The following is a 23,285-nucleotide window of genomic DNA, read 5'->3' on the forward strand; positions in this document are numbered from 1 at the left end:
CCACATCTCCTAGTGCAGAAATGTTCACATTTAAGGAATTATCTTTTTACTAAACATCATGAACAAGCTGAAGTTTATCAAGCATGAGTTCAGTTCCATCAGCATTCATCCTCAGTTCATCATTTCCACATTACAACTTCCAGATCACAGTTTATCCGCAAAAAAAGCCACAAAACTTTTAGTCCCAGCGATCTGGAACTGAATGATAGGATTTTACTTTGTGATTCAAACCACAAAAATCAGACAAAAAGAGGGAAAAAATTATTTTAAAAAAGACACAAAATGACAAGAAATGAGAAACAAAACAAAAAGGCAAAAAATTAGACAAAAATTACAAAGCAACAGAAAAATGGACAAATGAGAAAAACAAGACAAAACAGCACAAATGATTTTAAAAATGACAAAAGCAAGAGACAAACGACAAAAAAGAGACAAACAGAAGTGAGAAAAATAAAATGACAAAAATGATAAACAAAACAAGAAAAAGACAAAAAAACACAAGCGAGACAAAAAGGAAACAAAAGCACAAAAACATGAAAGAAATGACAAAAGTCAGACAACAAACAACAAAAATGAGACACAAAACGACAACAACAATCTACTATTTTACTTTCTGATCCAAACAACTTGTCATGTTCTAGAAATGATTTTAAATTTATAGTTTTACTAATTTACAATCTGCAGTTAATGTCTTCTCTGTAATTTTTCCACTGTGAGGGCCGGATTGGACCCTATGGAGGACCACTTTTGGACCACGGGCCTCATGGTGGACACCCCTGATCTAAACCGATGTTCTAATTTCAGTAAAAATTATGCATCTACTTTCCACGTTTCTACAAAAGTTCCCTGCTATGATTCAGATGCTAGTTTCTTGCAGTTTATCTACAGAGTAAAGAACAGCAACTCATGACACTTTGCTGGTGTTTGTCACCATCAAGAACCAAAAGCTTGTTGAAGAACATCAGTCAGGACGATATGAGAACTTCTCCAAGTTCCTGAATGAGACTGAGGGAGGCCACCAAGATACTTTTAACTCATCACCAGTCAAAGCTTTATGGAGACAAAGAGAAAGACCATGATATGAAGCACGGTGGAGGCAGCATCATGATGAAGCATGGTGGAGGCAGCATCATGATGAAGCATGGTGGAGGCAGCATCATGATATGAAGCATGGTGGAGGCAGCATCATGATGAAGCATGGTGGAGGCAGCATCATGATGTGAAGCATGGTGGAGGCAGCATCATGATATGAAGCATGGTGGAGGCAGCATCATGATGAAGCATGGTGGAGGCAGCATCATGATGAAGCATGGTGGAGGCAGCATCATGATATGAAGCATGGTGGAGGCAGCATCATGATGAAACATGGTGGAGGCAGCATCATGATGTGAAGCACGGTGGAGGCAGCATCATGATGAAGCACGGTGGAGGCAGCATCATGGTGTGAAGCACGGTGGAGGCAGCATCATGATGTGAAGCACGGTGGAGGCAGCATCATGATGAAGCACGGTGGAGGCAGCATCATGGTGTGAAGCACGGTGGAGGCAGCATCATGATGAAACATGGTGGAGGCAGCATCATGATGAAGCATGGTGGAGGCAGCATCATGATGAAGCACGGTGGAGGCAGCATCATGATGAAGCATGGTGGAGGCAGCATCATGATGTGAAGCATGGTGGAGACAGCATCATGGTGTGAAGCACGGTGGAGGCAGCATCATGATGAAACATGGTGGAGGCAGCATCATGATGAAGCATGGTGGAGGCAGCATCATGATGAAGCACGGTGGAGGCAGCATCATGATGAAGCATGGTGGAGGCAGCATCATGATGAAGCACGGTGGAGGCAGCATCATGATGAAGCATGGTGGAGGCAGCATCATGATGTTCCTCAGCAGCAGGTCCTGGAAGGCTGGTAAAGGTAGAGTTGAAATGAAATCCTGGAGAACCTGATGAGACGTGGAGAAGATCAGTTTTCCATCCAGACGATGAGTAGAAGTAGACAAAGATCCTCAGAGATGTTTGAAGACAACAAGGAGGAAGTTCTGGAGGAGTCAGAGTCCAGACCTCCATCCAGCTGAGAACTAGAAAAGTTCTGTTGTTCAGGATCTCTGAGGAACCTGACAGAGTTGAACAGCTTATTAAGAAGAAGAAGGAGAAACTTCAGATGTTCAGACTGATGGAGACCAACAGGACCAATGATGGACCTGAAGGTTCTTCTCCTGATGGAATCACTGGTTTTATGTTGTATATTTTTATTCGTTTGTTTACATGTTGACATTGAAATCTTTTTGGTAAATTCCACTAAAAATGTAAACTCTATTGAACAGAACTGCAGCAGCAGGAAGCATCTGACTCAGGTTCTTTGTCTGTTGAACCTCTACGTCTCCTCTGACTCTCTAAATGTCCTCCCAGCTCTGATCGGTCAGAAGACAAAGACGTCATCGCAGCGGTCAGCTTCAGGTCAGAAACTACGTCTGCTGAGTTAATGTCAGGCTGCCCCAGTTAGCAGCGTTCAGCGTTATTGAATCCAGAGCAGATTACCTGGGGTCAAACACGAGGAAACAAACCTGAGAACAGAGGAATAATCCACCGCTTCCTCTCAGTCTGTTGGACTCCTGCAGTCACAAATGTGCCGGTAAATAAGAAATAATCACACGCTGACACATTTCTGTCCTCAGCCTTCATTCTTCAGCAGATGTAGGTCATCACTTTGACTCTCTGCAGAAATCTTATTAATAGACAACATTTTACATGTTCTGTTGTCAGAAAGAGAAAGGAGGAAGCTGATCAAACTTGCATCGATGAGGACATTTGAGCCACAATAATAAAACCACCTGCCTCATGTTTTAACGTTCCCCTCATTACCACCAAACCAGAAGACCTCAGACTTGTTCTGATTATCATCAATGAGCCTTTCAACACCATTAGCTAACACAATGTAGCATTAGAAGACAGGAGTGATGGTTGCTGGAAATGTTCCTCTGTACCCCTATGGAGATATTCCATTAAAAATCAGCTGTTTACAGCTAGAACAGTCATTTACCACATTAACAATGTCTACACTGGATTTATCATTCATTTAATGTGATCTTCATTGAACAAAATGGATTTTCTTTCAAAAATAAGGGCATTTCCACGTGATTCCAGACATTTGAACTATGGTTTATGAGATTTTTGTTTATTTCATGTCCCAAAGCACTGAAATGTAAAGAAAAAGGGGATGGGGAATAGCCTAGCCGCGCTACACCCATGTTCTGACGGCACAAGGGTCTAGGACAACCCAGTCTCACATCAAATTGTGACATAGTCACGTTTGTCCACAATGCAAAACGTTACAATCTCACAATTTGGCCCTGAAAATTGTGAGATGCTCACGTTTTTTCCCGCAATTCTTTTCTATGGGTCTGACGAAGGGTCACGTGACTGCTTGCTGCAGGCTTCTCAAAATGAAAACATGGCGGCTATTCCTTTTATTTTCCGTGGAAATGCATTATTTTAAGATAGTTTGGACAGATAAAAACATTTTGATGACATTTTTAGCGAGAAATATATATAACACTTTCACATTAACCATTCAGTTATTGGAAATTATCTTTGGTTTGGTTTGTTTTTACGCTGAATTTCACTTCACGGCATTAAATTGTGACAGTGTCACATTTTGTACGTTATGTTGGTTGATTAGGACGCTGCCAAAAACGAAAACAAGCGGTGTGTTTATTTTTGTATTGTTGCATTGTGTAATTTTTTGAGTTGTTAAAACATTTATGTAACTCTTGGTGATTACTGCTAGTTACTGAGATGTCTTCCCCGGCCGTTCATTAGTTGACGCGCTTCGCTCCCTTGTTAACAAGTTGCATTTCAATGATCCACAAGTCGCTCGTTGTCAATGCAAACAACCGTATTTATTTCCATGAACGTGCTTTTACCGCAATCATTTGTTGAGCTCATCCATACACCAGTCAGCGCACAGCGATCTAAAAACTTTATTCCTGCCCACAACAAGATCCCCCTCTCTTTCTTTAGCCCGTGGAAGCGTCCATAGCAACCACCATAGCAACGGTGGGAAACGTAACAATTCCACTCCGAGACGTGAAAGATTCATCGTCATAACAAACCAGAGATCACACACAAGAACTGAACGAATACTGTGAAATTAAAATGTATATTTTTTTGGTGTCGCTGTAATGCCTGAGGCTTTGCTGCTGTCCGCTTTCTGACCGTGGTCGGCAAAACACGGGAGAACGACGTGCAGAACCTGCTGCACCTTTCTTCTTCGGTGGTGTCTGTGTAAAACAATGTCCAACATGCAAACAGCACACCTAGCGCCATGAAGCACAAAATGCAGGTGTAAATCAATGACATCTTACAATTACAATGTCCTGTCTTTTAACTAATAAAGACACATATATAAAGAACTTTACATCAGTTTGTTTGTTTGTTTGTTTGTTTGTTTGTTTGTTTGTTTGTTTGTTTTATTAAAATCCCCTATCAGCTTTTGCAAAGCAGCAGCTATTCTTCCTGGAGTCTTCATAATTTCATTTGTGACAACACCAAAAAGCAACATGTACACAAAATGCATACAAATCAAATTACAAAATACATAAACAATGCATACAAAAATACACGTATACAATACAAATAACATACATATACAAAACCTGTCCTAACCAAAAGCATACAACACATAATACTCCCACCTTGAATTATAAAAATAAACTTTTCTTCTTCAAAGATACCATGACCTAACAGTAATAATTAAAGAATAATCTACCTCAGAAACCAACCATAACATAAATCACATAAACAGTGACATTACAGTCACTACATTTAAGTTTAAGATTTAATTTAATGAATGATTGTATTTTACAAATTTCTATTCCCAAGCAACCCAGTAAACTAATAACTAAAATGTTGTGCTACGTAATGCTCTTTTAGTTTTATTTTAAAGTTTTCAATATTCCCCGTTTTTGAGAAAATCCGGATGTTATCGCTCGCTCCCGACTAAAGCATCATTTTTTTTAATATTTTGGATTTCGATTAATTAGACAATGAACAAATTGACGTAATTTCCTGGTGGGTGTGTTTATGCAGCCTATTAAATACTTTTTTCCCCATGAAATAAAGTACAATCCATACATCATGGTCCAGTGTACATTGTTTGTTTTGTTCACTGACATAGTGCAATAAAGTTTTGTTTTTTAAACCATCCAGTACCGTGATGAATATTGAATGAATATGGCATCTCGTTTACATCTCTAATTAAGGAGCAAGAAATTTACTGACGTTGATTTATGATTCAAGACAAGCAGAGGACACACTGTGTGCCCCTTTAATGTCCAAAAGGCCAATTAAGGTCAAAATCTCACAGATTCTTTGACCGATTTGGACCAACCTGCACATGTTTCATATTGGGTCCTAAAGCAATACTGGTGTACGTTTTCAGACCACCAGGACCTACAACGGCAAAATAGGAGCAAAAAAGACACTGGAACAGGGGCCTTTGTTAAAATGAATGAGAAACAGTGTGAGAACATCAATCAAAGTGCACCAAAGAGCATAAAGTCATAGGACAGGGTGTGCTGAATGCTCTGGGAGCAAGTCTGCAGTGAAAACACCTTTGAAGGGGTCAAGGGTCACTAAATCTGAAGACTTCAAATGAAGGAGACATTTTGTGCAACAAGTATCATAAAAGTCATTCCCAGTGGAATTCAAGTCTGATATTGTGTGGGACTATTCAGAGCAGTCACATGAAGCACTGTATCTGTTTTCAAGGGTCTAGGCCCACGGGAACCTGCTTTTTTCAGCAGTGAGGCCTACTAGTAGTGATGAAGCCTGAGGCCTTCAAACATGTAAAAATCATTCCTGCTCGGTCATTTTTGGGTCTAGTGACACCAAATCGGACACACTCCTACTAGACCACCCCCTGACCTTGCATATTTTTTTTCAGAGAGTTAGCTCAAAAGGGGCCCGAGCACGGCCCTGTTTCTGACTCTACGGTTAACCCTTTCGTGTCCAAATGCTTCAAAACAAGCTAAAAAGGTCAAAATCTCACACATTCCTTAACCAATTTGGACCAAACTGCACAGGTTCTAGATATAGAGGCTAATGTGAATGCTCATGCACGTTTCAGACCTCCAGGGGCCCTGAAGAAGGAATGAGGGCCAAAAAAAAAACCAAAGTGCATTTTTTCAGTTAATATCATTACTGCTCTCCTCATTATTACGAAATATACATACTCTTTATATATGAGGAACCATAAACACGCTAAAGACACAATAAAGTAGCCAAAAAAAGGTAATGAATAAAGTTTCACACAAACAGACATAAGTTTTGTGTGTGTGGGCAAAGTGTTCTTTTCAGAGTCGGTCAGCGCAGCACAGTGAGGTGCACCAAAGAAAATTAATGATAAAATGATGACGAAATGCTGAGATGTTATGATGAATAAAACAAAGATTTTTCAGTGATGGAATATTCTTTTCCACTTGTACAATGACTGCAAGGAAATTGTGCTGCAACCAAACAGCAAACTCTTTGAATGAACAATAAAGGCAACATGGAAATGCAGAAAATTACAGTTTGTCAAACGTCTGCTTGAAGCTGCTTCAAAAACGAGTTAATCTCAATGGATCCCTGCGTTAAAATGTCCAAGTTTACAGCAGTCTTTTTTGCTCCTATTTTGCCGTTGTAGGTCCTGGTGGTCTGAAACCATACACCAGTATTTGTTTAGGACCCAATATCAAGTATGTGCAGGTTGGTCCAAATCGGTCAAAGAATCTGTGAGATTTTGACCTTAATTGGCCTTTTGGACATTAAAGGGACACACTTCCAAACTTCAACATGGTACCATCTGGCCCCCTGTTGACCTAGGAAGCTGATATTGTGTATACAGACTCACAGGAGGCCCTAGTACTTGTGGTTAAAATTTCGTCCCGTTCGGGTAAAAAATGAGGGTGAGGGTCTAATTCCACTGGCAGAAGGCTCTCAGGGTCAATGAGTCTAACAAGACCTGATTTTCCAACATGAACACTTGGTCAGATTTTTCTACTGGGACCCTGGGGCTGATCTTTTACTATGTTATACTCGGCGATATTTGGAGCTGAACTGTGGTGGTTTGGTGTCTCTGTGACCTTCCTGTGACCCCTGGCGCAGGGTCAAAATGTCACATTTTTGGACATTGAAGCCCCATAAATTAGTAATTTTTGCATCAAATGAGCTGAAACTTTTAGGGGTGATTTAGGTGACCTTGGTGAACAATTGATTTGAAGCACAAGTCTCTAGGTTGTTCCTGGAGCTACTTCCGGTTTGGGAGGGGCTAGCAAAACAGTTCCAGTGGATTTAGTTTTTAGATGTTTCAGAGGTACCAGATACCAGGTTTCAGCTCTCTGAGTGTAACAGAAGAGAAATGAGAGCAAAAGAGGGACAACTATTGAAAAACATGTTTTTTGCCCCTCATTCCTTCTTCAGGGCCCCTGGAGGTCTGAAACGTGCATGAGCGTTCACATTAGCCTCTATATCTAGAACCTGTGCAGTTTGGTCCAAATTGGTTAAGGAATGTGTGAGATTTTGACCTTTTTAGCTTGTTTTGAAGCATTTGGACATGAAAGGGTTAACCGTAGAGTCAGAAACAGGGCCGTGCTCGGGCCCCTTTTGAGCTAACTCTCTGAAAAAAAATATGCAAGGTCAGGGGGTGGTCTAGTAGAAGCGTGTCCGATTTGGTGTCACTAGACCCAAAAATGACCGAGCAGGAATGATTTTTACATGTTTGAAGGCCTCAGGCTTCATCACTACTAGTAGGCCTCACTGCTGAAAAAAGCAGGTTCCCGTGGGCCTAGACCCTTGAAAACAGATACAGTGCTTCATGTGACTGCTCTGAATAGTCCCACACAATATCAGACTTGAATTCCACTGGGAATGACTTTTATGATACTTGTTGCACAAAATGTCTCCTTTATTTGAAGTCTTCAGATTTAGTGACCCTTGACCCCTTCAAAGGTGTTTTCACTGCAGACTTGCTCCCAGAGCATTCAGCACACCCTGTTCTATGACTTTATGCTCTTTGGTGCACTTTGATTGATGTTCTCACACTGTTTCTCATTCATTTTAACAAAGGCCCCTGTTCCAGTGTCTTTTTTGCTCCTATTTTGCCGTTGTAGGTCCTGGTGGTCTGAAAACGTACACCAGCATTGCTTTAGGACCCAATATGAAACATGTGCAGGTTGGTCCAAATTGGTCAAAGAATCTGTGAGATTTTGACCTTAATTGGCCTTTTGGACATTAAAGGGGCACACAGTGTGTCCTCTGCTTGTCTTGAATCATAAATCAACGTCAGTAAATTTCTTGCTCCTTAATAAGAGATGTAAACGAGATGCCATATTCATTCAATATTCATCACGGTACTGGATGGTTTAAAAAACAAAACTTTATTGCACTATGTCAGTGAACAAAACAAACAATGAACACTGGACCATGATGTATGGATTGTACTTTATTTCATGGGGAAAAAAGTGTTTAATAGGCTGCATAAACACACCCACCAGGAAATTACGTCAATTTGTTCATTGTCTAATTAATTGAAATCCAAAATATAAAAAAAAAATGATGCTTTAGTCGGGAGCGAGTGATAACATCCGGATTTTCTCAAAAATGGGGAATATTGAAAACTTTAGGTTTTGTATATGTATGTTATTTGTATTGTATACGTGTATTTTTGTATGTATTGTTTATGTATTTTGTAATTTGATTTGTATGTATTTTGTGTACATGTTGCTTTTTGGTGTTGTCACAAATGAAATTATGAAGACTCCAGGAAGAATAGCTGCTGCTTTGCAAAAGCTGATAAGGGATCTTAATAAAACAAACAAACAAACTGATGTAAAGTTCTTTATATATGTGTCTTTATTAGTTAAAAGACAGGACATTGTAATTGTAAGATGTCATTGATTTACACCTGCATTTTGTGCTTCATGGCGCTAGGTGTGCTGTTTGCATGTTGGACATTGTTTTACACAGACACCACCGAAGAAGAAAGGTGCAGCAGGTTCTGCACGTCGTTCTCCCGTGTTTTGCCGACCACGGTCAGAAAGCGGACAGCAGCAAAGCCTCAGGCATTACAGCGACACCAAAAAATATACATTTTAATTTCACAGTATTCGTTCAGTTCTTGTGTGTGATCTCTGGTTTGTTATGACGATGAATCTTTCACGTCTCGGAGTGGAATTGTTACGTTTCCCACCGTTGCTATGGTGGTTGCTATGGACGCTTCCACGGGCTAAAGAAAGAGAGGGGGATCTTGTTGTGGGCAGGAATAAAGTTTTTAGATCGCTGTGCGCTGACTGGTGTATGGATGAGCTCAACAAATGATTGCGGTAAAAGCACGTTCATGGAAATAAATACGGTTGTTTGCATTGACAACGAGCGACTTGTGGATCATTGAAATGCAACTTGTTAACAAGGGAGCGAAGCGCGTCAACTAATGAAAGGCCGGGGAAGACATCTCAGTAACTAGCAGTAATCACCAAGACTTACATAAATGATTTAACAACTCAAAAAATTACACAATGCAACAATACAAAAATAAACACACCGCTTGTTTTCGTTTTTGGCAGCGTCCTAATCAACCAACATAACGTACAAAATGTGACACTGTCACAATTTAATGCCGTGAAGTGAAATTCAGCGTAAAAACAAACCAAACCAAAGATAATTTCCAATAACTGAATGGTTAATGTGAAAGTGTTATATATATTTCTCGCTAAAAATGTCATCAAAATGTTTTTATCTGTCCAAACTATCTTAAAATAATGCATTTTCCACGGAAAATAAAAGGAATAGCCGCCATGTTTTCATTTTGAGAAGCCTGCAGCAAGCAGTCACGTGACCCTTCGTCAGACCCATAGAAAAGAATTGCGGGAAAAAACGTGAGCATCTCACAATTTTCAGGGCCAAATTGTGAGATTGTAACGTTTTGCATTGTGGACAAACGTGACTATGTCACAATTTGATGTGAGACTGGGTTGTCTAGGAACGCTCGACAGGGAGGGAGGCGGGCTAAAAGGTTGTCTTTCAAATCACTCTGCAGCAACTGGGTAGGTATACAACCAATCAGTGCAACGAATAGGCTGACGTAGTTCCTAGAGTGCCGGATTGTGGCTAAGTCCCATTAGCTTCCCAACCAGCGGAGCCAACTGGTATATTAAGGATTTGCTATATCCCGTCGGCATAAGTCCAAATACGTCTTTCTTCTCAATGAAACACTTCAGTGGCGTCCTTTGTTTATCTTTCAAGTTGAATTTTAGCTTCAAATCTTTAAGGGCTGTGGCCAAAGCCGAGTCCAAAGATAACTGTTTATTGTGCGCCGGTTGTTTCTGTCAGAATCGTCGCGCCTCTGTCGTCACTTCGTTACGCCCGCCTTCTGACTCTACACTTCATGGTGATTGGTCCGGCCAGTTTTAGGAGAATCCAGCCTCAAGCCTTATGGAGGGTAACTAGACCCACCCTGGCAGAGAATTAAATTCGTTGCCAGGGTGGGTTGTCTAGCACGGCTAGGCTAGATGGGGAATGAAATGAGCAAATAAATGATTTTAACCCAGGAGGTAGACTCTGTAAACTACACATGGAAACGAGAAGAATCTAGATTTCTAGCATGAAAACAAATGTGGAAAGGATTGGAAAGCTTCACTGTGAACACTACAGAGGGCGTCTGAACAAGAAGTTGCAGAGACACTGGAGCTTTTAACATTAATAATAATTATGCCTTTAATTTATAATGCGCTTTACATATAAACTCTCAACGTGCTACAAAAAACATTTAAAGAAACATATCAGAAACTTTTCTACTGAGGAGGATGATTAGTGGATGAAGAACAGCTGGATGATTACTGAACGGAGATCAGCTGAGTCAGAGACGAGACAGAGGATAGAAATACACAGAAATACAAAGAAATAAAAGGAAGACAACAAAAATACACAGAAATACACAGAAATACAACAGAAATATACAGAAATACAACAAAAATACAACAAAAGTACACAGAAATACAACAGAAATACAAAGAAATAAAAGGCAGACAACAAAATACACAGAAATACACAGAAATACAACAGAAATATACAGAAATACAACAAAAATACAACAAAAGTACACAGAAATACAACAGAAATACGGGCTGCACAGTTGCGTAGTGGTTAGCACTTTGCCCTTGCAGCAAGAAGATCCCCAGTTCAAATCCCGGCCTGGGATCTTTCTGCATGGAGTTTGCATGTTCTCCCTGTGCATGCGTGGGTTTTCTCCGGGTACTCCGGCTTCCTCCCACAGTCCAAAAACATGCTGAGGTTAATTGGTTACTCTAAATTGACCGTAGGTGTGAATGTGAGTGTGATTGTGTGTCTGTATATGTAGCCCTGTGACAGACTGGTGACCTGTCCAGGGTGTCCCCTGCCTTCACCTGAGTCAGCTGGGATAGACTCCAGCACCCCCCATGACCCTAGTGAGGATAAAACGGTGTATAGAGGATGGATGGATGGACAACAGAAATACACAGAAATGCACAGAAATACAAAGAAATACAACAAAAATACACAGAAATACACAAAAATACACAGAAATACAACTATATCTGTGAGTCTCTGTCTTTAGACTTTAATGACATTTTGATTTTGACTGAAACCTCCAACACTGATCAGTCCTCCTAATACTGACGCTTAAAGTTGGTTCTAGAGAAAATGAACAAAATACAGATTCAGTGTTCAGACTGAGACACCTGGATGGATGTAAAACTGATTTTTGATTGAGTTTTTATTGTTTTCTGTCACATTTTTTGGAATTTGTTGTCTCCGTCGTGTTGCTTGTCTCATTATTTTGTCTCTTTTTGTTTGTTTGTTTCATGTCTCTATTTTATCTCGTTTGTGTGGTTTTTGTTCTTATTTTTGTCATTTTGTCTCTTATCTTCCATTTATGTCGTGTCCTTTTCATAACCTTATATCTGCTTTCTGTGGTTTTCAGCCTCATTCAATGCATTTTAGAACATAAACCAGAGTTAGTGTCAGTGGTGTCAGTTTACCAAAAGTACACAAAAACTGTCTAAAATTTCTCAGTATGTCTCAATAAGTGGCTCTAAAACTGTTTCAAATGACAAAAGATGTCCAAAGTTAAAGAAATGCCCCCCCCCCAAAAAAAAATCTAATTGGCTCAGTAGTTCCCCAGAATTACTGAAAAAATTGTCCAAATTTCAATCAATGTTTAGACGGATGGATTTAAACTGATCTGATGTCAGTTTTTTACCAGAACCAGAAATCCACACCAGGGGCAGCATAGCTCAGTGGGTAGAGTGGCCGTCTTGTGACTGGAAGGTTGCTGGTTCAATCCTTGGCCCGTTGAGCTCATGTTGAGGTGTCCCTGAGCAAGACACTGAATAATTGCTCCTGGTGGGTTGTGGTTAGCAACTTGCATGGCAGCTTCCACCATCAGTGTGTGAATGGGTGAATGTGATGTATCATGTAAAGCACTATATAAATACTACCATTTGATAACTCAGATGTGTCTGTCTGTTAAACTGATGAAATTACTCAAACAAATATCTGAAATCTTGTCCATAATTATTCCAAATTTGGCCAGAAACTCTCCAAACTGACCCACATCTTGTGATAAGCAATTTGTTCATCAGACATGATGCAACGTTTGGATGTCAAACATTGAACATCATCACAAACACACAATCCTCACTGAAGCACGGTGGTGGCAGCATCAATTCAATTCAATTCAATTCAATTCAATTTTATTTATATAGCGTCAATTACAGTCAAATCGTCTCAAGACGCTTTACAGAACCCATATGCCTGACCCCCAGAGCAAGCCCAAAGGCGACAGTGGCAAGGAAAAACACCCTTTTAACAGGGAAGAAACCTCGAGCAGAACCCGGCTCTAAATAGGGGGGACCCATCTGCCTGCTGGCCGGGCGGGTTGAGAAGGACAGAAGAGGGCAAGGGGGAGGGATGGGAGAAGAGGGAGGGGTGAGAAAGCAAGGAAAACACAACACACATTTGAATACATGCATGACAGGATATGTGACACAGACAAAGTATAAGCTAACATTGAAAACTGACTCATAGTTTACTCTTATGATGTACGGCTCTGACATTAAACATACTCCATATATAGCTAGCAGTAAAATTCAAACAGTATGTAAGTTAGCATAACAGTATATTGAAGGCGATGCAGAGTTGACTCGTGGAAAAAGGGAATCGGAAGCAGAGGGCTGGTGGAAGGTCAGTAGCAGCATCCCACAGTGGACATGGTGGAGACTGGACCAGCTGGTGGAACATCAACCGCAGATCTGAAGCATCCAGCTCTGGGACCAGGGACACTCGGAGAAATAGCACAGGGGGAAACAGAGTGAATGTACTGCAATAACGGTATACATATTAAATGTAAAGGTAGATAGAGAAGGGCTCAGTGCGTCAAGAAAAGTCCCCCAGCAGCCTAGGCCTATAGCAGCATGACTAGAGGCAGAACGAAGGGACGTCCAAGAAGGAGTCAGCTGTACAATGAAGACACAAGCCGAACCTCTGTGGGTCACCCAGTCAGCCCCAACTATAAGATTTGTCAAAAAGGAACGCTTTAAGCCTGGTCTTAAAAATAGAGAGGGTGTCTGCCTCCCGAACCCAAACTGGGAGCAGGTTCCACAGGAGAGGCGCCTGATAACTGAAGGCTCTGCCTCCCATTCTACTTTTAGAAATTCTAGGAACAACAAGTAAGCCTGCAGTTTGAGAGCGAAGAGTTCTACTAGGATAATAAGGTACTATCAGATCTTTAAGATATGATGGAGATTGGTTATTAAGAGCTTTATATGTCAGAAGAAGGATTTTAAATTCTATTCTGGATTTAACAGGAAGCCAGTGAAGAGAAGCAAGTATAGGGGAAATATGATCTCTTTTGCTAACTCCTGTCAGTACTCTCGCAGCAGCGTTTTGGATCAACTGTAGATGTTTGAGAGAGCTATTTGGACAACCCGATAATAAGGAATTGCAATAGTCAAGCCTGGAAGTAACAAAAGCATGGACTAATTTTTCTGCATCACTCTGAGACAGAATGTTCCTGATTTTTACAATATTACGCAGGTGAAAAAAGGAAGTCCTACAGACTTGCTTTATGTGTGAGTTAAAGGACATGTCCTGGTCAAAAATAACTCCAAGATTCCTCACAGTAGTACTGGAGGTCAACGTGATGCCATCCAGAGTAACTATTTGCTTTGAAAGCGAGTTTCTAAGATGTTTGGGGCCAAATACAATGACTTCAGTTTTGTCTGAATTTAGCAGTAGGAAGTTAAAAGTCATCCAGGTTTTAATGTCCTTAAGACAATCTTGCAGTCTAGCTAACTGATCAGTTTCATCTGGCTTCATAGATAAATACAATTGTGTGTCATCTGCATAACAATGGAAGTTAATACAATGCTTCCTAATAATATTGCCTAAAGGAAGCATGTATAATGTGAAAAGTATCGGTCCTAAGACAGAACCCTGAGGAACTCCGTGATTAACTTTAGTCTGCTCAGAAGAGTTATTGTTGACATGCACAAACTGGAACCTATCTGATAAGTAGGATTTAAACCAGTCCAGTGCTGTCCCTTTAATGCCAATTGAATATTCTAGACGCTGTAATAAAATTTTGTGGTCGATTGTGTCAAACGCTGCACTAAGATCTAACAAAACAAGTATAGAGACTAGTCCATTATCTGATGCTATGAGAAGGTCATTAGTAACTTTCACTAGAGCTGTTTCTGTGCTATGATGCACTCTGAAGCCTGACTGAAACATTTCAAACAAATTATTCCTTTGTAGGTGTTCACACAATTGATTTGCAACTGATTGCTGCCATCATGATGTGAAGCATGGTGGAGGCAGTAGAAGTAATAGCAGCAGTAATGTGGTTATCATTAGCTTGCTTCAATGGTAGTGATAGCAGCAGTAATGTTGCTAATGTTAGCTTTGGTGTTTTCATGTTTCCTTCTGTTAGCATCTGTTAGCTTCTCTCCTGCTCGCTTTGCTCATTAAACTACATTTTAATTTAGCTGAACTACAATAAAGCTGCTCTCATTTCCAGATGTTTCTGTTGTCAGACAGCAGAACAAGGATGAAACAGAGACACTCATCCAGACCACATGCTAACATACTAACATGCTAACCAGCAGTAGCTTCATTTAAATACTGATTTCATAGCGTCATCTGACAACAAACACAGCCGTTAAAAACATTCACACAGATTTACTGGAAAATGATCCTCAGAGAGAAAATTAGAAGATGTAAAGTCTCATTCATCTGTCAGACAGAGAGAGTCTTCTTCCTGAAGGGGGCGGGGCCAGTAGCAGCCCATTTAAAGCGACAGGCACTGAAACAGTTTAGAACAGAAATTAAACCAGATTTTACAGTCATGGAGGAAGCTTTGTGGTGTTCTGAACCAAAATATTTAAAGACACATTCTGAAAACATTTGTCTTATCTGGCAGCTTTCTTTATTATTTTTAAAATCCAGATTTTAACATAAATTAACAATTGTCTGTTGTGTATTTGTGTCTCATGCTTGGATCGGAGGTTTCATGTCTTCACCTCTTGGTTCTTCAACTGTTTGGGTTCAGAATAGCTGCTTCTGGTTCCTTATGTCTGAATTCTTGCTTGTGTTGTACGTCGCTTTGGACAAAAGCGTCTGCTAAATGAAATTGTAGAAATGTAGATTGTGAATGGATTCTGTTTGGAGGATTTTATTGTCGTCACTTCACCGTTTGTGTTGTTCTGCAGCGATGAGCTCAGATGTCTGGATGCCAAACATAAGTTCTGCACAGATGACTGAACCCTCATAAAATATTTCTGAACTGGACTATCTCCTGCAGCGGGTAGCGGTGTCACTTTATTTCCAAGCAGCGATCATTTCTGGTGAGGCTGTAAAGGTCAGAGTCATATATCTGAAGACCAGCTGAGCTGCAGATAAACTCAGGTTGTCCTTAATAATGTCCTCCAAGTCCACAGCAGAAACCCTCCTTCAGATTGTTAATCAGTTAACAGAAAACTGATCTAATTAAAGGAACCTCTGACAGATTCTTTGCTTTTGGCAAAATGTCAGTTTGCTGTTTTAGTTTTTGTCAGGAGGAGGAATCATCCTGCCACAGCTGCTCATTTCAGGCAGTTTTCTGACTATTTCTGCTTCCTGTCTCGAAAAATCCCTTAAGTGGTAGTAATGGTAATGTGGCTAACGTTAGCTTTGAGGGTAGTAATAGTAATGTGGCTAACGTTAGCTTTGAGGGTAGTAGCAGTAATGTGGCTAATGTTAACTTTGATGGTGGTAGTAGTAATGTGGCTAATGTTAGCTTTGATGGTAGTAGCAGTAATGTGGCTAATGTTAGCTTCGGTGGTAGTAGTAGTAATGTGGCTAACGGTAGCTTTGATGGTAGTAGTAGTAATGTGGCTAATGTTAGCTTTGATGGTAGTAGTAGTAATGTGGCTACTGTTGGCTTTGATGGTAGTAGTAGTAATGTGGCTAATGTTAGCTTTGATGGTAGTAGTAGTAATGTGGCTAATGTTAGCTTTGGTGGTAGTAGTAGTAATGTGGCTAACGGTAGCTTTGGTGGTAGTTGTAGTAGTAATGTGGCTAATGTTAACTTTGGTGGTAGTAGTAGTAATGTGGCTAACGGTAGCTTTGATGGTAGTAGTAGTAATGTGGCTAACGGTAGCTTTGGTGGTAGTAGTAGTAGTAATGTGGCTAATGTTAGCTTTGGTGGTAGTAACAGTAATGTGGCTAATGTTAGCTTTGATGGTAGTAGTAGTAATGTGGCTAACGGTAGCTTTGGTGGTAGTAGTAGTAATGTGGCTAAAGTTAGCTTTGGTGGTAGTAGTAGTAATGTGGCTAATGTTAGCTTTGGTGGTAGTAGTAGTAATGTTGCTAATGTTAGCTTTGATGGTAGTAGCAGTAATGTGGCTAACGGTAGCTTTGGTGGTAGTAGTAGTAATGTGGCTAACGGTAGCTTTGGTGGTAGTAGCAGTAATGTGGCTCACGGTAGCTTTGGTGGTAGTAGCAGTAATGTGGCTTACGGTAGCTTTTTTGGTAGTAGTAGTAATGTGGCTAATGTTAGCTTTGGTGGTAGTAGTAGTAATGTGGCTAATGTTAACTTTGATGGTAGTAGTAGTAATGTGGCTAATGTTAGCTTTGGTGGTAGTAGCAGTAATGTGGCTAACAGTAGCTTTGGTGGTAGTAGTAGTAATGTGGCTAACGGTAGCTTTGGTGGTAGTAACAGTAATGTGGCTAACGGTAGCTTTGGTGGTAGTAGTAGTAATGTAGCTAATGGGAGCTTTGATGGTGGTAGTAGTAAGGTGGCTAAAGTTAGCTTTGATGGTAGTAATGTGACTAATGTAAGCTTTGATGGTGGTAGTAGTAGTAATGTGGCTAAAGTTAGCTTTGATGGTAGTAATGTGGCTAAAGTTAGCTTTGATGGTAGTAATGTGGCTAACGGTAGCTTTGGTGGTAGTAGTAGTAATGTGGCTAATGTTAGCTTTGATGGTAGTAGCAGTAATGTGGCTAACGGTAGCTTTGGTGGTAGTAGTAGTAATGTGGCTAACGGTAGCTTTGGTGGTAGTAGCAGTAATGTGGCTCACGGTAGCTTTGGTGGTAGTAGCAGTAATGTGGCTTACGGTAGCTTTTTTTGGTAGTAGTAGTAATGTGGCTAATGTTAGCTTTGGTGGTAGTAGTAGTAATGTGGCTAACTTTAACTTTGATGGTAGTAGTAGTAATGTGGCTAAAGTTAGCTTTGATGGTAGTAATGTGGCTAAAGTTAGCTTTGATGGTAGTAATGTGGCTAACGGTAGCTTTGGTGGTAGTAGTAGTAATGTGGCTAACGGTAGCTTTGGTGGTAGTAGTAGTAATGTGGCTAACGGTAGCTTTGGTGGTAGTAGTAGTAATGTGGCTAACGGTAACTTTGATGGTAGTAGTAGTAATGTGGCTAAAGTTAGCTTTGATGGTAGTAATGTGGCTAAAGTTAGCTTTGATGGTAGTAATGTGGCTAACGGTAGCTTTGGTGGTAGTAGTAGTAATGTGGCTAACGGTAACTTTGATGGTAGTAGTAGTAATGTGGCTAAAGTTAGCTTTGATGGTAGTAATGTGGCTAAAGTTAGCTTTGATGGTAGTAATGTGGCTAACGGTAGCTTTGGTGGTAGTAGTAGTAATGTGGCTAACGGTAGCTTTGGTGGTAGTAGTAGTAATGTGGCTACTGTAAAAACAAAAAACAAGCATTTTTGTTATTTTTCATTAGTATTTTGTTCATTTTCTGTGTGACTGTAAAATCACACTATTTTACTTTATTTAAATGCACTGCAGATGTTATTTTCACTGATATTTACTCTTATTTCCACTGGTCCACCTATCTTTAATATGTTTCTCCCAGTCTTGCTGTCGGTTTTCACAGTTTTTTTCATTGTTTTGTTCTTTTTACGGTGCAGGTTTAATACTCAGAGGGAACAAACTGTAATGAAGCCGGTCTCTGGATCGATGCTGGGACTCTCTGAGCGGTCTGATCAGCTCCTGCAGGATTTCAGGGAAGAACGAGGTCACCCTGCACATAAAAGCAGAAAAAAGAGCTCCAGTGGAGAGTTCCGGCTCCATCCATCCTCTCAGAGTTTGGCCTTTGGCAGATTTAGACCTCGCTGCTGTTCAAGGACCTGCTGGTTATGAAACAGGACGAGGCTCATGCGCTAATGTTGTGTATAAATAGAGGAGCTGCTGCTAGAAATTCATCATTTTATTCAGCACTAATGAACAGGAGGCCACGCAGCGTTTCTCCCTTCAGCTAATTACAGCCGACGGATGTTTCCTCAGAATAACAGCCGGCGTCCTTCACATGTTCAGAATCAGAATCAGAGAATTTATTGTCATTGCACACTTTAGTATACAACGAAATTACATTTGAGCTGCCCTGCCAATGGCAGCTCCGGCTGCTGCGTGTTCATGTGTAGATTTTCACACGCTTTGCTCTGATGAAACATCTGCAGGTGGTTTCCTCCTGAGCTGATCCTCTCTGGAGTTCTGGGTCATTTCAGAACTGAAGGACATTTAACGTCAAACAATCCACGTAGAAAATACATGCAGTTGTTGTTAGCATAACCTGTTGATGACATTTCTGTCGTGTCTCATTTTATTGTGTCTTTTTTTGTCATTTTCTGTCACATTTCTGTCGTTTTGTGTCTCGTTTTTGTCGTTTTGTTTCATTTGTCATTTTATGTCTCATTTTCTGCCTTTTGTGTCTTTTTATTGTCATTTTGTCTTGTTTTTTATTTTGTCTTGTTTTTGTCATTTTGTGTCTTGTTTCTGTTGTTTTGTGTCTTTTTATTGCCATTTTGACTTGTCATTTTATGTGTTGTTATTGTCATCTTGTGTCTTGTTTCTTCCGTTTTGTGTTTTGTTTTTGTTTTATGCATTTTTTGTCATTTTGTACTTTGTTTTTGTTGTGTTTTTATTTTGTGTCTCGTTTCTGTTGTTTTGTGTCTTATTTTTGTCGTTATGTGTCTCATTTCTTCTGTTTTGTTTTTGTTGTTTTGTTGTGTTTGTTGTTTTATGTTTTGTTTTCATCATGTCTCATTTCTTCTGTTTTGTTTTTGTTGTTTTGTTGTGTTTGTTGTTTTATGTTTTGTTTTCGTCATGTCTCATTTCTTCTGTTTTGTTTTTGTCGTTTTGCGTCTCATTTCTTCTGTTTTGTTTTTGTCGTTTTGCGTCTCATTTCTTCTGTTTTGTTTTTGTCGTTTTGTGTCTCATTTCTTCTGTTTTGTTTTGTCGTTTTGTGTCTCATTTGTTCTGTTTTGTTTTGTCGTTTTGTGTCTCATTTCTTGTTTTGTTTTTGTCGTTTTGTGTCTCATTTCTTCTGTTTTGTTTTTGTCGTTTTGCGTCTCATTTCTTCTGTTTTGTTTTTGTCGTTTTGTGTCTCATTTGTTCTGTTTTGTTTTCGTCGTTTTGTGTCTCATTTCTTGTTTTGTTTTTTGTCATTTTGTCTCATTTCTTCTGTTTTGTTTTTGTCGTTTTGTGTCTCATTTCTTCTGTTTTGTTTTTGTCGTTTTGTGTCTCATTTCTTCTGTTTTGTTTTTGTCGTTTTGTGTCTCATTTCTTCTGTTTTGTTTTTGTCATTTTGTCTCATTTCCTGTTTTGTTTTTGTCGTTTTGTGTCTCATTTCTTCTGTTTTGTTTTTGTCGTTTTGTATCTGATTTCTGTCATTTTGTGTCTTGTTTTTGTTGTTGTTTTTTTCTTTGTGTTGTCGTTTGTTTTGTCATTATCAAACCTCTTGTCCTCTGGTCCTGGTTTGGATCTCAGCTGAATGAAGCTGTGGAATAGTAAATGTCTGCGTTGTGAGATCATCCGCTGACATTCCAGCAGGGAGGGAAGCGTAGCGGCAGACCTTTAGAGGCGGCACGTTGCACCACCACTGATTCCATGCAGCTGATGGCCTTTTCACGTGGCAGGCCGTCTGCTGATGGAGGTGCTGGTGGAGGAAACAGGCTGGAGGCAGATTAGAGCTGCAGCATCAGGACCGATCTTTAAACCAGCAGCACTGACCAGTTTAATGTCTGGAACACACAGCCAAAACACAGAAAACCTGGCAGGAAAGGAGCCATGAAAATGAATAAACGGTGCACTACTGTAATGTTTAAAATCCATACAAAAATAACAAATATATCTTTCAAAATATGCTATTTCAACTGATTTAAATAGAGTAAAGATCTGTGGTATTTTAACTTCAAATGTTAAAAACAAACATTAATCACCATTTGGAAGTTAAAACAGAAAATATTTTTCAATCCTTAATATACATATTGATTTTTCTTTTAAAATAAGAACATATTTGCAGAAAAATAAGAAATTTTAACTCAAATTACAGAAAAAAAAGATTAAAAAAATTATTAAATGTTACTGTCAGAAAAAAGCCACAAAAACATCATAGTTTAGTATGTGGACAAAAATGTGGCTAATGTTAGCTTTGATGGTAGTAGTAGTACCGTATTTTCACGACTATAAGGCGCACATAAAAGTCTTAGATTTTCTTCAAATTGTGCGGCGCGCCCTATAGTGCAGTGCGTACTGTGTGTTGTTGTTGTAAGACGGACATAAACCAGGTGGTTTTTTCCACGCATCACCATCGCTGTTGATCTGTGACTCTATGCGTGCCCATCTCACAGCCGATGTGAAAAAACAAGTGAAGCAAATGAACTCTGAGCTTGCTGTCATTCCGGGAGGCCTGACAAAGGAACTCCAACCGCTGGACATCGGTGTGAACCGGCCGTTCAAAGTAAGGCTGCGAGCGGCGTGGGAGCGATGGATGACCGATGGAGACCACAGTTTCACTAAGAGTGGAAGGCAGCGCCGGGCGAGTTACGCCACAATTTGCCAATGGATTGTAGATGCTTGGGCTAACGTGTCTGCTGGCACTGTTGTTCGAGCTTTCGCAAAAGCCGGCATCATTTCCGAGGCGCCGCACGGCACGGAAAGTGACTCTGACAGTGAAGAAAGTGAACCTGGCATGTTTGATGGAGGTTTAGTGCAGCTGTTCAATTCAGAAACAGAGGATGAGGACTTCCATGGGTTTGATTGATGATGATTACCGGTAAAAAAAAAATGTGAATACCAAACTCAGTTTTGCTCCCGCTCTATTTTTAAATATGCACACTTGTGTGCTTGTTTTATCCGTGTGTTTTACCATGCCCGCACCTATTGATGATTAAAAAAATGTTAGTACTTTGTAATCAATACTTAAATAAAGCACAACCAAACTCAGTTTTGCTCCAGCTCTATTTTTAAATACGCACAATTGTATGCTTGTGTGTGTGTTGTTGTTGTAAGGCCGATGTAGTAGAGGACACCATGAGAACGTTAAAGGGGGAAGTGTGGGATTGTATATAAAACCCTCGCCATATAATCAGGTGCGCCTTATGTGTGTGTTAAATACAGTCATGGCACACATAACTGAGACTGCGCCTTTTGGTACAGTGCGCGTTTTGGTCGTGAAAATACGGTATGTGGCTAATGTTAGCTTTGATGGTAGTAGTAGTATGTGGCTAATGTTAGCTTTGATGGTAGTAGTAGTATGTGGCTAATGTTAGCTTTGATGGTAGTAGTATATATGTACAATATTTTAGAAAAATTTCAGTCAGGTTTTAGGACGAACCACAGCACAGAGACGGCTTTGTTGAAAATTGGTAACGACCTCAGGAGTAATTTAGACTCCCATAAAATTTCTGTTCTGGTGCTACTGGACTTAAGTGCAGCCTTTGACACAGTAGATCACCCAGTTCTTTTATCTAGACTTAAACACCTGGTCGGCCTCTCTGGGACTGTTTTAAAATGGTTTTACTCCTATCTCTCTGACAGAAGTTTTCTGGTAAGTTTGGATACATGCTCATCAGATGTCCACAAAATGAAATATGGCGTGCCTCAAGGCTCAATTTTAGGTCCCATTCTTTTTAACTTATACATGCTCCCACTTGGAGATGTCATCAGGAGACACGGAATCAGTTTTCACAGTTATGCTGATGACACTCAGCTTTACATTGCCGTGTCTCCTGATGACACAGGGCCAGTCGATGCCCTTTTTAACTGTATTTTAGACATCAAATCTTGGATGGCAGAGAATTTCTTGCAGCTCAACCAGGATAAGACTGAGGTTTTAGTTATCGGCCCTGAAGCCAAGAGAGAGAAACTTTTATCAAAACCTTCTTCTAAACCTGCTGTTTCTGTAAAAAATCTGGGCGTCATTTTTGACTCTGAGCTTAATTTTATACCTCACATTAAACAAGTAACTAAAACAGGTTTTTACCATTTAAAGAATATAGCCAGAGTCCGCCCATTTCTCTCTCTAGCAAACACAGAGATGTTAAAGCATGCTTTTATTTCTAGTAGAATGGACTACTGTAATGCCCTGCTTTCTGATCTTCCGAAAAAAACTATTTCTCACCTCCAATTATTGCAGAACTCAGCTGCACGAGTCCTGACGAAGACCAGAAAGCAGGACCACATTACACCAGTTTTAAAATCACTGCATTGGCTCCCTGTGTGCTTCAGGGTAGATTTTAAAATTATTCTAACAGTTTTAAAATGTATTAATGGTCTTGGGCCTTCATATTTATCTGATCTACTTTTACCTTATGAACCCTCACGGACCCTCAGGTCCTCTGGCACTGGCCTTTTAACAATTCCCAAGGCGAATACAGTGACTCATGGCGAGGCAGCTTTTCAACATTACGGCCCTCGCCTGTGGAACAGCCTGCC

General features: G+C 40.1%; 1 protein-coding gene and 1 long non-coding RNA gene across 4 annotated transcripts in view; one reads left to right on the forward strand and one right to left on the reverse strand.

Annotated features, from left to right (window-relative positions):
• LOC110966412 (cystathionase (cystathionine gamma-lyase)) overlaps positions 1-23,285 on the forward strand; it is a 353,362-nt gene that overhangs the window by 76,316 nt on the left and 253,761 nt on the right. The gene's annotated exons all lie outside the window — the stretch shown is intronic.
• The window catches only part of LOC127533553 (uncharacterized), a 138,168-nt gene that overhangs the window by 67,887 nt on the left and 46,996 nt on the right, over positions 1-23,285 (reverse strand). The gene's annotated exons all lie outside the window — the stretch shown is intronic.

This window comes from Acanthochromis polyacanthus, chromosome 4, assembly GCF_021347895.1.
Source record: "Acanthochromis polyacanthus isolate Apoly-LR-REF ecotype Palm Island chromosome 4, KAUST_Apoly_ChrSc, whole genome shotgun sequence".
NCBI classification, from domain to species: Eukaryota; Metazoa; Chordata; class Actinopteri; family Pomacentridae; genus Acanthochromis; species Acanthochromis polyacanthus.